Below are 13,963 nucleotides of genomic sequence, written 5' to 3'. Positions count from 1 at the left end.
AAAAAAAAAAAAAAAAAAAAAAAAAAATTGAAATATGTATATGAGTTTAACGGTTCGAATAGTGAGAAAAAAAAAAAAGAAATAGCCAATAATATAAAAGAGTAGAAAAAAGAAATAGCCAATAATATAAAAGACTAGGAAAAGGAAAATTGGAAAGTTAAAATAGGGAACACCTAGGGTTATTAACATCTAACGGTCCAAAAAATAGACCGACATATACATTGTCTATAGATAATGCTAATGCGCTCCACTACACTTCTAAGTTTTAACATCTCATCATCAGATCTTCCATGTTTTTTTTGTTCTCTTTCTTTCGTTAGTAGTAGTATAGGGTTTCTGATCGATGTTGTGTTTGTGTGATATTCTTCTAATAAAACCCGACGGGCCTCTGATGTTTGTTTCCAACTCGATCTCGACACCCTGTCGTTCCGACTAGTGGAATCTTCATTCTAGGGTTTGCCGTTTGGGGTTTCCGTCAATTATTATTATATCTCTCTGTTATATATGTCTTATCTTCTTCTTCTTCACGAACGAGACTCTGATTTGTTTTTTCTTTTGTTCGTCTTGCAGGTTTATTCAATCTATCTCGATCCGATTCCGATCCGATCATCACCGATCGTTCTAGGGTTTGGTCTCTTCTTTTACTCTCTGTTTTTTTCTTCTAATTACATGTTATTATTACTTACTTGTTGTTGTTTTTTTTTTTGTTGCTTTAGGTTTTTGTGGAGGAGGGTCCTCCTACGATTGATCGGTGATGGCTTCTTCTAGGGTTTGTTTTCTAAATTGCATCAAGTTGCTTTTTTTCGTAATGAAATTGTTCACGTGATTTACTTAGTTGCTCTGTTATTTCAGGTTATGGTTGATGCTTTTATCGATGAGGGTGATGTCTCAAGGAGACAAGGACACGCTTCTCTTCTTCTAAATTCTTCAAGGGTCTTCAAGGGTTTTTTTGTTCTTCCTCTTAACTCTTCTTTTATTTACTCTCTGTTTTTCCTAATTACATGTGATTTACTTGTTTCTCTGTTATTTCAGGTTATGGTTGATCCTTTTATCGATGAGGGTGATGTCTCAAAGAGACAATTGAGGACACGCTTCGCTTCTTCTCTGTGCTAACGTCTTCAAGGGTTCTTCTGTTCTTCCACTGTAGTCTTCTTTTACTCTCTGTTAATCTTCCTTAATTACATGTTATTTACTTGTCGGTTTTTGTTTTGTTGGTTTAGGTGTGTGGAGACTGGAGAAGGATCCTACAATTGTTCAATGATGGCTTTGGCTGAACGTTGTCACTCGAATTCACGCTTTGCCTCTTTTCTATGCTAAAGTCTACAAGCGTTTTGTTCTTCCTCTAACACTTTCTTCTTCGTTTTGCAGGTGTTTTTGGAAGCTAATTATGATAGGATCATTGCATAATTAATTAGCTTCTCTTGGGTATGTCTTCAAGCCTTTTCACGGGTATTCAGGTTCTCTTTCTCTTCTTTGGGATTTTTCAGCTATCTCTTTGTTTTTGACTGGATTGTGCAGCCACTGTATGAGGACTTGTTCTTGGATGTTTCAGGTTTGTTTCATATATATGAGGGAGTTGTTGGATACATACGGATACGGTGCTCAGAGAGGGGATTGTTTTGTGATGAAGCTGTTCACGAAACAGAGGAAAGCCCAATATCAACAATTCCAGCCCAATAAACACCACCCTACGAAGCCCAAAAGGTATTTTTTTTCTTTTCTTTTTTTAATAATAATAATCTAGAAAATTATATTTTTAATGGTTTTTTCTTTTTTTTTCTTCGAAGAAGGAGAGATAGAGTGGAGTGGAGACGATTCGTAATCGTACGGAGTTAGAAGAGCCCTTAGACGATTCGTAATCACATGTCGCCATGATGATGTTGGAGCTTCTTCTCTCCGGCGATAGTTTTAGGGGGGAGGGGATCATCATCCCATCGGAGATTTGGGTGTGGTGGATTCGTTTTTTCCCGGCAACGGTGTTGTGTACAGTTGAGTATCACTCTAGATTTGGGAGGGGTGGATTCATTCTCAGCGAGGCTTCAATTATCAATTTTACAGGTTTCTCTATTATACACATTTATCAATTTTTACCAAATCATGAATTTTTTCCCTTAGTAGCATTTACTTAAAAGAAGTAGCGGAATCAACGTCTTCAGAGAACCTCTGTGTGAACATGTTGTGATAATATTCGTTTCTGTGTATTTCAATATTCCCTGATATGCTCTCTTTGTTTCAGGTTGGTGTGCCGGTTTAGTTTATGCAGCAGGTAACCTTTCGTCTTCAGGAATGCTTCAGGTAACCTTTCGTCTTCCAAAGTCATTGTTGTCTCATAAATCTATTGCAGCCTTTGTTCATGAATTTGACTCTATTTGTGACAGGTAGATAATGATGGACAAACTAAAAGACAGTGAGGAAGTTTCTGAATCCAACACAAGTGTTACTAGTTGTTGATGCCAATGGCTACCTGGACAAGAAGCTGCTGCAGGTACGCTGTTTATGTATTCTATATTTTTCTAGAAGAAGATATTCGAAACATCCTGTAAATGAATTAGTTTCAGAGCCGGACCTGTATTAGTCATATTACTAATTAAGATGAGCTTATTTATTATGTACTTCCTACAGCTGTGGTGACAACATTCATTGTAGAGGTATGTATGAATCACAGAAGCCATTGCTTTGAGTGTCAAGGAGGTTTGTGTTCTTCTTCTTCTTCTTTGATCAGTTATTTCACTTAAAGTTACTTGCCGTCTCTCTAATTCTTCTTCCTTTGTCTTTATAGATGCGTCAAGAAGATTCTCTAGGTCTACAGAAGAAGTTAATGAGTGCAAAGTTCTGACATTAACGGTTTCCCAGAGCAGAAACGTAAGGAAACTGAGTCCAGCAAAATCCTAGAAGCAGCAATGATTGAAGTGATTTGACACCAGGTATTTTCTCTGTTCCTTTATTCCATTCTATTAAACAGACAAATAGCATTTCATAAACTCGTTTTTGGTTGTCTTATTCTTGGTTTTAATTATGTTGGACAGAGACAAGGGAGAACTGCAGGGAGGCTTCGCTTCAGGTAATCTTTCATCTTTGAGACTCATGGTATCGTAAATCTATTGCAGTTTTAGTCATGAAACCGACTCTTATCTTCTGTTTATCATCCACGTCTACCATTTGAAGATATATGGTGAACTGACACCTCCAAGCGAAGCAGATCTAGAGGTAGGTAGTTGTTTCGGTTCATTATTTCTATATCTCTTATATCAATGTTGCACAACTACTTCATCTTCGGTAATTGTTTGTCTTTGACTAATGCTTTGTGAATTTTTTTTGCTCTAATAGGGAGACAAGCTTGAGATTATGATACTTAAGGCTGACGGCATCAAGACTGAACTCATGGACTTGAGGAAAAGCTCTTTTCGTGCATTAATTAGCCAGCCATGTCCTTCTGGTTTGTTATTTTCACTTCAACAATAGACTTCCTGAGTTGTAGAACTCCTATGAACTGCTGTTGGGTGAAACAGGAACTCAGGCACTAGCCTACCAAAACCGTTCTTCCCACTGCCAGTTTGTATCCGTCTCAATTCTAACTTTTATTTTTCTTCTGTTTTATGTTGCAGCCATTATATTTCTGGACAGCTTATCCCAGTTCCCCCATCCATGTGGTCTCCATAACCCTTTCAAATCTCCAGAGAGGTATTACTTGAGGCTTGGTGATTTTTATCCATCTCTTCTTGTTGTGTTATTATTTCTCTGTTTTGTTCTATTTATGAAGTTACTAAACTTATGGTCGTCTTTTTTACAGATAACTTGTCATTTTAGCTGAACAGGTACTTAATTATTTTTTACTTTTGAAGCATCGTGTGCATTCCTAGAGATGTCTTAAGAGAACCTCTGCGTGAACATGTGATGATATTCGTTTCGATATATTCAATATTCCCTGATGCTCTCTTTGTTTCAGGTTGGTGTGCCGGTTTATCCAGCAGGGACTGATGTTAAAAAACCTGCAGATGTGTAGCTAATAAGCAGGAGTGCTGCTGAACTCTTATTGTCTAGAAGAAAGCAAGATACAAAACTGCATCGTTATCACTTAGGTAAGTTTGACTAACGTTGATGGGTTTGATGGAAACGGTTCTTCTATGTGCTAAGGTCTTAAGGGGTTTTGTTCTTCCTCTTAACACTTATTTTACTCTCTGTTTTTTGTTCTTTACATTCTTTTCGTCTTCGTCTTGCAGGTGTTTTGGAAGCGAATTATGATATGATCAGGTCACTGCATATTCTTCTCCATGCTTTCTCACAGGTTCCTTGCTTTTAACGCATCTCTATTTGCCTTATGAATTTTCACTTCGATTCGGTGTTTTTTTTTCTTCTAATTACATGTTACTTACTTATCGTTTTTTGTTTTGTTGGCTCACATTTGTGGAGGAGGATCCTAATTAATGTCTGTGATAGTGAGGGTTTTGATGGACACGCTAGCTTCTTCTTTGTGCTAATTACTGTCTCTTGACAAGGGTTTTGTTCTTCCTCTTTCAGCACTTCTTAACGCTCCTTTCTTCTTCGTCTTGCAGGTGTTGCGGAAGGGAACTATTATCGGATCATCACTTATTCCTTTCCAGGCTCCAGGTTCCTTGATCTAAACGCATCTCTATTTGATTCTGGATTTTTTGCTTTGGTTCGGTAATATTTTTTTTTTTTAATTACATATTAATTACTTGTCGTTTTTTTTGTTTTGTTGGTTCAGATTCGCGGATGGCTTTTTGACCGATTGTCACTCTGATGATTCATGTTATTCTTCTAGGGTTTGGTTTCTAAATTCATGGGTTGCTTTTTATCTTGTGATATTCTTCTAAACACGAAGTCGCATCTCTGATTATTATTTCAACCTATCATCGTTTACACTTAGCTAGCTTTTTATGTTCATTGAAAACGGTCTTTCTGTTTTTTTTTCTTTTTTTTAGGTTTTGGATGATGCTTCTATCGATGAGAGTGATGGCTTCGTCTCTTTGCTAACCGTCTTCAAGGGTTTTGTTCTTCCTTTTTACTTTCTTTCTTTTTTATTGTTGTTGTTGTTTTGTTCCTTACGTTTCTTTGTTCGTATTGCAGATGTTGTGGAAGCAAATTATGATCAGATCATCGCGCAATTTTCTCTAGGCCTACGTCTCCAAGCCTTCTCACAGGTTCCTTGCTCTAAAGTCTAAACGCATCTCTGTTTGCTTTTAAATTTTTACTTTGGTTCTGTGGATTTTTTCTTCTATATACATGTTACTAATTTGTTTTATTGGTTTAGATGTAAGGAGGAGGATCCTTTGATTGATCGGTGATGGCTTTGACTGATCGTTGTCACTCCAATTCATGTAATTCTTCATGGGTTTGGTTTCTAAATTACTTCAGTTGCTTATTTTCTGTTGTGAATTTGTTCATTTGATTCACTTGTCATTCTGTTATTTCAGGTTTTTGGATGATGCTTTTATCGATGAGAGTGATGATGGCTCAAGGACACGATTCACTTCTTCTCTTTTCTAACGTCTTCAAGGGTTTTGTTCTTCCTCTTAACACTTCTTTTACTCTCGTTTTTTTGTTCTATACATTCTTTTCCTCTTCGTCTTGCAGGTGTTTTGGAAGCGAGTTATGATATGATCAGGTCACTGCATATTCTTCTCCAAGCTTTCTCACAGGTTCCTTGCTATAAACGCATCTCTATTTGCCTTACGAATTTTCACTTTGGTTCGGTGTTTTTTTTCTTCTAATTACATGTTACTTACTTATCGTTTTTTGTTATGTTGGCTCACATTTGTGGAGGATCCTACCAACCATTGTCACTCTAATTCAGGTTATTCTTCTAGAGTTTTGTTTATCAAATTGAATCGTTGAAGGCTTATTATTATGTTGATGGGATTTTTACCTCTTCGCTATGTTTTTTCAGGTTGTGGAGTATCGGTCGGTGATGCTTTTGATGTATCCTTTTTGTCTACTATGCGCTACATCTTCAGGTAGTTTTCTTCCTCCTAACGAAAATCTTGTCTTTTGTTGCAGAAACTCAGGTTACTAACTAGTGTCTTAGGTCTGCTAAACCTGAATATTTTTAAGTTGTTTTCTTTGTGTGCTAAATCTGCCAATTAATGTCTTTTTTTTTTTTAAGTCTCTTAGATGGTACGCTTATGTCTGAGCTCCTCTTATGCACAAAGCTAGTTGGACTTGTCTCTTCCACTTTTTCTTTGTTAATAATCTATGTATCTCTCATGCTGCATCTATTCCAATCGATTTTGTTCTTTTTAACTAGTTTTTGCATCCATTGTCATTTTTTATGTCTATTTGGTGGTATGCTCAAGTCTGAGCTTTTCTGATGCACTAGGTGGTCTGTTCAGGTTCTTGTTCTCTTTCTCTTTGGGATCTGTCAGCTATCTCTTTAATTTGTTTTTATAAACTAGATTTTGAATTTTGGCTTCCTGAGTTTTTGATTGTGCCACTATGCAGTCTTCAACATCATTTGGAATTATTATTGGATGTTTCAGGTTCGTTTTAGATGATATTCTTAGTGACGCTGGCATCTAGCTAGGCAACCTAAGACCATGTCTTTTGTTACTAATTGGTCTCTTTCCTCTTTTTCTTTGTTTTTGTATTTATCATGCTGCATATGTTCCTAGTGTTTGATCTTATTCCTATATGCTTGTCACCGTGGCTACTTTTTATTTGAATTGATCAGGTTTGTCTGTTACCTCTTTGGTTGTTTCGTCTTTTCCCTGTTTTTGGTTTGTAAACTAGGTGGAGATGTGATCATTGTTCCTCCCCCTTATCTTGTTTCGTCTCTTTCTTTATTTTATAGTCTGTAGTCTAAATTCAATCACTTATGCTTGGAATTGTGGTTTCTCTTTCTACATAGTCATTATATTCGTTTAGGAATTTGGATCATGGAAGTAGAAGTTTTGTTTCGATCTCTTTTTGCCTAAATGTTCATGTTTCTGTTCGCCAAAATGTCCTAGTGTTTGATCCTTACTCATATTCTTGTAATGATGGCTTGTTTTAATGTAAAGTTCTCCCTTCTTTAACATAATGTTCTATTTTGATATATTTTCATTTACAAGTCTTCTTTGTTACCTTCTTGGTAGTCTCTTCTCGTTTCCTTGGAGATGTAATCAGTTTTTCTTCCCTTTTCTCTTTCTGACTTTTGTTTTATGATATGAATTGTTTTAAGACTTGCGTGTTTTTTTTTTATGATCTGCATTTTTTTCTTCTATGTTTCGTTCCCTGAGCTTTGGACTGTAACAGTGGGGAGTTTCACATCTGCCTAGTGATGATGGCTTTTCTGCTTATGTTTTTTTCTTTTTATGTTTTGGCTACCTCTATATTTCATGGAGATGTCATCAGGATTTGCTTTTGCCTTTCTGATTTTGCATTCTGCATCTTTTCTATGCTTTAAATGCACCTGCTTGAGTCATTATCTTTATGCATAGGAATTTGGATGTTGCAAAGGCAGATTTCTGTTTGGATATATATATCATGCATCATGACTCATGAATTTGTGAGGTGGCTTTTCTATGTTTTGTTACTTCCTATAGTATTTTTACTTGGCCTTTGTTGTTGTAGATTGTGGTGGATAATGCTATGATATTTCTTAATTATATTTTTACTTAATAATTAAAAAATATTTCTATGAATTAATAATTATTAATTTATAAATAAATTAATTCACTAAAAATTATTAAAATATTTTTATCTCAAGATTATTAATTTATAGGTTTTACTGTTGTACCTACCAATAAATAAAATTAATAAAATAACATCTACAAGGCATCATTTTCATTTTGATAATATCATGGATTGTTACTGTAGACAATCAAGGTCATTAAACATAAATTTGAACTTAGACAATTAAGGTCATTAAACTATACAATTTATAACATCCAAATCACTATTTTCTAGTAATTGTCTCAAGTCAAAAAAAGTTAAAATTTGAAAAATTAAAACAAATCTCTCTATATATTAATTAATGAGACAAAATAAATAATAAATTATACTATCAATACAAATAATAAAATATCATGATCTCAATATTATTAATTTATAGAGATTTTAAATAAATATATAAAACATCAAAAGCAGGCAATAAGATATCGTTTACGTGGCACATTAAAACCCAAGTGAAACAGTAATAAATAAATGTTACTACACACACAACCACGAATGCTGTACTGAGAGAGTATTGTATCCAACAATCGGATCTCTTTTTTCTTCGAACCAAATACTCACAAAGAGGTCTTCTCTTTCCTCAACCTGACCCGGAAAGCAATATCATCTCTCGGTTACCATCCTCTTTCTCTCTGTTGCTTTGAAGATCGTCTCGTCAAGATCGAGAACCAAGATGATGGAACGGTGTCGTTTCACGTGGATTGTGATGGTTCAGGTGTCACATTCGTCAACGCTTCAGCTAAAACCATTTTGGGGTGAGTGACGTTTCTGGACAGGGTTCTTGAAACTTGTTTTTCTGGTCGAACGGAATTACAAGCTATGAATGGGATCTCTGATTCGTTAATTGCGGTTCAAGTAATGGAACTGAAAGATGGAGTTTTCATTGCCGTTGGTTATAGCCATATTGTTACTGATGGGAGGAGAGGAGATATCGAGATTCAGACGTCTTTGTATAAGTAAAATTGTATATATATATATATATTAGAAGTTGTACTCGCCCGAGATTTTAATTTAAAATATTTTATATCAATATAAATTTTTGAGCTCAAATATTCATTCAAAGTTTTGAGTATAAATCTATATAAACACTTAATTTATTTTACTATGTGTTATAAAACATATATATTACTGAAGATAATGTTTTTTGGTTATATCTATTTGTGCGGGATTTTAGTTTAATTTTCTTATCAATAAGAATCATTGAATATAGATATAATCATTTGAAAAATAAAAAATAAATCTATATAAATGTCATACTTATTTTACTAATATTTATATAACACATAGTCTAGTGTCACAATAATGTTTTCATGGCAAATCAACAATATATCACGTGATAACAAAAATGACTTAAGAACCTCACTGGAAGAGTAAATAATATTGTCAACAATCTTCTGGCATTTTATCCTTAAAAGAGTTCATTTCATATTCATATCCCATGAAAACAATTTTTTTATTAAGTTTTAACGTCGATTATAATGTCGACCATTGCCCTAATTATAGAGTTTAAACATATCGATATCCTACATTAAATGCAAATATATTTGTAAACAGATTTAGTGCTATGTCACTACATTAAATGCAAATATATTTGTAAACAGTTTTAGTGCTATGTCACTACAAGGGGTTGTCCAGGCACATCACCTGTCATAATAGAATTTCCGACCAAGTCAGAAATGCTTAGAAGGTGAAATGGTTAAACCCGTAAATGAATATTCATTAACTAATCCAAATTACATATTTTTCTAAAACCTTATATGTTATTTTCGAATGTAAATTTTGTGATGCAATCTTAACTTCGTCTTCTCAAAAAAACATAGTGTACTTTAAATATGTTGTTTCTACCAATATTTTTGGGTTAAAAACATTTGATAAAATTGATGAAAATCTCAAACTTATTTTATATTTTATTTTTTATCATGTTATAGAATTATATCTCCAGTTGATAATATGTCTTCTAAGCTACACAAATCATATGTAACTTTTTGTAACGGCTTACATATATTTTTATATATATATTGTGACCATTTATATTTATTTTCTTTTTTTAGAAAGATTATTTTTTCCAAATTATTTTTCATAGTTTTCTCAAAAAAGTGTAATCCTTACAATATCTTCGTTTTAGTTCAAAACTTTAAATTTGATATTATTTTTTTTGAAACTGAAAATTAATAATAAATCTTTTATATTTCTTAGAAGCTAATGTTTCACTTCAATTTTATTTTATGTTTAGATTTTTATAAATACAGAAGTATAATTTTATTTTAATTTTAAAAATCTAAACCAAACCAATATTTAACTTTCCTTAATTATAAGTATACAGAATTTGTTTCCTTAATTTTGTTTGCTTTTTAATTTAATTTTGATTTATTTTTTAAATGAAATATTAAATGGAAGATTCTGATTGACTGAGAGAAGATGGGGTGAATGGAGAGGTTCATCCCTAGGGGTGAACCTAAGTATTTTTCTATAATATTTATTTATATGTAAAAATCCGTCCCTCAAAACCCAAAAATTAGATATGTGCATTTGGCCTATTTCATGTCTATTACAAATTATTATAAGATTTTAATACTATATATATTAGATAATATATATATCTGAAATATTATATAATAATATATATTATTTGATTTTTTTTTTATTTTTAAAACCTTGCAAATAACCTGAAAATCTGTGGAATCCACCGGAAAAATACATAAATTTAAATATCTATATTTTAAAATACATCTCGTTATCCAAAATTCTTGTCTTGTATTTTGTCTGAAATTAGGGTAAAATAATTTTTTTAACTTTTTTAATTACCATTCTCGTCTTGTACCGTTATTAAAAATAAATTGCTGTACGGAAAATTTTGAAAATATTACTAACCCATCCCATCTCGTTTTCTCAACTTCTAATCTAAAGTTATTATAGTCACATGGATCCCAAGCTTTTAGTTTACTATGAAAACATTATTTTATATCTAATGGATTATATAGGTTGGTTTTTCTTTGGCTTCTAAGAATTTCTAAATGTTATGTATCACAAAGTTTCTAAAATTTGTTTTTTGGTTCTTTTTTTAAATGCAATTATTGGTTTTGTCTTATTTGTGTATTCGTTTTAGTTTTATATTGAGGCATCAATAAAAAAAGATATTTCCAATTTTATGTTCTGTTCACATTTTCGCAAATTTTTTCTCCAATTATTGTTTTTCAACCTTAATTAGGGATGTTAAATATGCAATTCCTCTATATATAAAATCGAAACATAATCAATGAGTGAAACTGAAATAAAAAAATCATGTGAGTCGTAAACTCCTCACTAATAAACTAAAAATGCTTCACGATTAAAAAAAATCATAAAATGACAGTTTTATGAAAATCACTCGTTTGAATCAAAGTTAGTAGAATTTGGTAATATACATAAGAAAAAATTATGTAATTTACTTTTAAAATTTTCTTGATTGGTTGTGAGGTTATCGGCGTAGTTGTATCATGCAATAGGCTTACAACTATTGTACCATGAAGTAATATATAATTAGAAAGGAAACACCAAATGTCACATATAAATATTGAGTAGAAACTCATAAAATGATAGTATAGATGTAAAAGAAAAGTTAAGGGAAAAAAAGCTTACGTTATCTTGTATCAACTTTTGCTATGAAGTCTTGATGGATGCTAGACCTCATCTCTCGTACCATACTCGTTTATGGCCAACTTAAACCCATCCATCCTGATAAACATGCGTAAGCGAAATACATAAGTCGAATATAACATCATCACGATTCATGATTGAAAATTTAAAACTAACAAAAAAATAAAACGATTTAAAAATAATTTAAAGAAAAAATTGCATTAAAAATGATGATAAATAAGATTTAACCTTGTTTCGATATTTATGCTCCTTTCCTTCCATTGCAAAGTTAAATACTGCTGCGTGTAAGAAACTTCAAGAAGTATAGAATCTGTATTGGCATAGTTAGAATCTGTTTGTTTGTTACTTCAACCAGATTTGTTATATTGTTTTGGAGATTCTTCATGACACACTGACTGGTTGTCTATTTTTATTATGTGTAGGAGGGATTCTGGTTTCATGGCGCCGAGAAAGACTACTTGATGCTTGCGTATTGGATCCACAAAGATTTCAAGAGAAGACAGGACGATTTCAAGGCCAAGGTTTTGGCGCCTGATCAACAAGGAAACTTGTACTACAACACCCGCGACTTACATTCGGGTCATTGACCTTCAACAGAGCAGTCCTCACAGATTCTAACGAAGCTGGTTTATTTGCTTCCTCTCTCTCTCTCTTTATGTAAGCATTTTGACTGACTCTTGAATCTATTTAGCCCTCAACCAAAAACATAAAAAGCCTTACAAATGAAAACATTTGCATTCAGTGCGATCCAAATGCAATACAATGGCTTTAGGTTACATACAAGATTCAAAGAAGCAGATTCGTTAGTGAATCCTATTGTTCAACAAACACAGTTGATCCTCTTTACACAGATTCAAACAAGCTGGTTTATTTGTCAACGCCTATTTATTTACCAAAACAAGATCCAAAATATTTTTGATTTTGCCACTATCTAAAGCAAATTAAACGCTTGCAAGATGATTTGGTGGAGAATATTTGGGCAAAATTTGGAGCAAATCAGTATTAAAATTAATCATTCTCTCTATTTATAAATTACACTTCTGTTGTAATATGTATTATTGTTTTTATTATGTTTTGTATGTTTGAAAATTAATTAAAATAGAATATTTTCTAATTTTAGAAAACCTTAAATGTTTACACATTTATATCACTTCTATTCTATTTAAAATTTTTAAATTTTAAAAAACAATATTTTCAAAAATAAGAGACCTAAAATAAGAACCTACCAATAAATGAGAAAATTTTATCTAAGAGATCATGAGTTCTTATATTCCAAACAGTACACAATTAATTCATAAAAAAATTATGAACTCCCCTTACTCAAACCCACCGACCGATAAACATGCTCTAAGGCACTAACCACAATAGTATAATCAAATTATACGAAGATGGTGTTCAGGGCATTTTCCATATTGTCAGAAGAAGAGAAATTTGTTGTATGTGTTTTTTTGTTTTCTTTTTCTTCTCTTTTAAGTTTTAACATCATAACAAATTATTCCCACAAAATTTCAAATCCACCAAATCAAACTGTATATTTCATCTAGAGTTTTTTTGTTTTTTCTTTTCAGACCATCTACACTGGTAGATTCTCTTACCATTACTTTTATTAAAAAAACAATAAAAGAAAGAGAAAGAAGAAAAAAAGGGGGAAACGTTTTTTCCCATAGTGACTTGAGAATCGGTTCTCATAACAAATAAGGCAGATGTTATTTGCTTATTGGGACAGCTAATAAATAAATAAATAATAATAATTTGTAAAAAAATAATTTCTTTTATTTAGTTACGTCTTCAAGGGTTTAGTTATTCCTCTTAACACTTCTTTTATTTACTCTCTGTTTTTTTTTTTATTGGTTCCTTACGGTGCTTTCTTCTTCTTCGTCTTGCAGGTGTTTTGGAAGCTAATTATATACTCTTCTCCTGGCTACGTCTTCAAGCTTTCTCACGGGTTTTGTTAACATGTGATCATTTTTTTTTGGTTTTATAGTTGTTTCACTTCACTCTATCGTTTTGGTATCAATAATACTCAGGTGTGGTTGGAGGAGAGGTGTCTGATCTACACTTTACTAAATTAGGTGGCTGGAGAGGAAGACCCGAGGTGTTTCTTGGCGGTTTTGCTAACAGGTGATGCGTTTTGGTCTTTGTTGTTGGTTTCACGATCTATCATTTTGGTTTCAGTAGTACCTACTTATCATTTTGTTAAGTTGTTGTCTTCTTTTTATTTTTGCAGAGCAAACTATAGAAGAGGTACAACATAACATCTTTGAAAGGTAAAGTGCTCTTCTTCTCTTTTCTATTTTTTTCGTTATGATTGATGCATGTGACTATGGAAGAGGTACAACATAACATTGTGGGATATTATTAATTCTTGATTATAATGCAGGAAAAGGGTGTGTGTTTACTTACGACGCTGTTGGATCATATATATGAGGGAGTTGGATACGGTGCTCAAGGTTCTGGCTCCACACTCATCATGCATTTCTTTGACAACCAGCTCAAGTCTCTCTTCTTCTGCTACCTAAACAGGTTTGTCTTCGTTTCGTGCTTTGGCTTTACGCATTATGGTTTAGCATAAAAATGAATAATTCAGGTTTTTGATGCTTAACATTATGAAATATAGTTCAATGAATCAAAGTCAAATGTACGGTACGTTGCCATA

At 32.7% G+C, this 13,963-nt stretch overlaps 3 long non-coding RNA genes across 15 annotated transcripts; all 3 read left to right on the top strand.

The window, feature by feature from the left end:
* On the top strand, window positions 238–942 carry LOC109133028. The gene is made up of 4 exons (XR_002037898.1): window positions 238–454; window positions 571–626; window positions 717–769; window positions 853–942. It is a non-coding gene; the product is annotated as an uncharacterized LOC109133028 (long non-coding RNA).
* LOC104788560 lies at window positions 1,072–13,722 on the top strand. 8 transcript variants are annotated; one of them, XR_768375.2, is made up of 5 exons: window positions 1,073–1,124; window positions 13,194–13,265; window positions 13,380–13,428; window positions 13,535–13,574; window positions 13,688–13,722. It is a non-coding gene; the product is annotated as an uncharacterized LOC104788560 (long non-coding RNA). The 8 variants fall into 8 exon arrangements; XR_002038381.1 differs by lacking the exon at window positions 1,073–1,124 and adding an exon at window positions 13,090–13,101; XR_768376.2 differs by lacking the exon at window positions 1,073–1,124 and adding an exon at window positions 13,090–13,106.
* Window positions 1,595–6,225, top strand: LOC104788559. Of its 6 annotated transcripts, XR_768370.2 has the most exons (22): window positions 1,598–1,704; window positions 1,788–2,058; window positions 2,237–2,295; window positions 2,379–2,485; window positions 2,623–2,691; window positions 2,780–2,924; window positions 3,027–3,061; window positions 3,166–3,207; window positions 3,328–3,436; window positions 3,606–3,681; window positions 3,791–3,815; window positions 3,947–4,079; window positions 4,221–4,285; window positions 4,411–4,436; window positions 4,554–4,608; window positions 4,727–4,784; window positions 4,944–5,007; window positions 5,089–5,162; window positions 5,273–5,339; window positions 5,436–5,660; window positions 5,785–5,815; window positions 5,909–6,225. It is a non-coding gene; the product is annotated as an uncharacterized LOC104788559 (long non-coding RNA). The 6 variants fall into 6 exon arrangements; XR_768369.2 differs by having other exon boundaries at window positions 1,597–1,704; window positions 4,221–4,436; XR_768367.2 differs by having other exon boundaries at window positions 4,411–4,608.

The sequence above is a fragment of the Camelina sativa genome, chromosome 5, assembly GCF_000633955.1.
Source record: "Camelina sativa cultivar DH55 chromosome 5, Cs, whole genome shotgun sequence".
Taxonomy (NCBI): domain Eukaryota; kingdom Viridiplantae; phylum Streptophyta; class Magnoliopsida; order Brassicales; family Brassicaceae; genus Camelina; species Camelina sativa.
This window is presented reverse-complemented; position numbering and strand designations above follow the sequence as displayed.